Here is an 849-nt window from a genome sequence, read left to right on the forward strand (position 1 = left end):
ACTAAGCCATCTGCCCAGTCGACAAATTTTGTAATGTTTGCTAAAAAATAGCATCTTCACAGATTTTGGTTGAATTAACTGAAAGATAAGATTTAGCAAAAATCTTAATGACAGGAGAAAGGTAAGAGAGTTTAATAGGTCATGTACTTTTTAGGTGGAATGTGTTCATGATATGTATATGCCTCAAACACACACAAAGATATGTGCACAGGGATATGAAATCTGAGTGTCCGGACAGAGCTCCATAGTCTATTTATTTGGACCCTTGAGAAGATACAATTCAATAGGCAATTTTAAAAATAATATAAGAATCTGTCTTAGATAATTATGCTGTACTATTAGGCCACTAAAACAGAAACTTTTCTTTTGAAACAGAGGAAACTACATTCATGGATAGACCTAAATGCTACTTTCTAAACTTCTATTGTGGATTTGATGTAAAAAGAGTTAATACAAATTGTATAGAACACAAATTCTTTCTTTTTTATCAATTTTATTGAGAAACAAATAATAATTTCTTCATAGATAAAATGTAAATATAAATTAAATTCTAATTATCTATTTTTAAACATGAACTCAGGCCAGAAGAGTTGTGTCTTTCCTGCAGAACCTGCTCTGTTCTGAAACCAAAATCACTGGAGAAGATTTTCTACTCTGATCATATTTTGCACTATTAAGTTTTAGGAGACAGAATCACTTCAAAATTCAATGAGGAAAGGGACCTCAGTGACTTCCAGGCACTGCTGGCTTCGAATTTTCCATACTCAATAATTAGTGGGTATCCAATTCTTAATTTCAAGAAATTATTAGGCAGCTAAGAAAATAGGAAACCATTTTTTAATCAATTTA

The sequence above is a fragment of the Octodon degus genome, unplaced genomic scaffold, assembly GCF_000260255.1.
Source record: "Octodon degus isolate 3935 unplaced genomic scaffold, OctDeg1.0 scaffold00068, whole genome shotgun sequence".
Lineage (NCBI taxonomy): Eukaryota > Metazoa > Chordata > Mammalia > Rodentia > Octodontidae > Octodon > Octodon degus.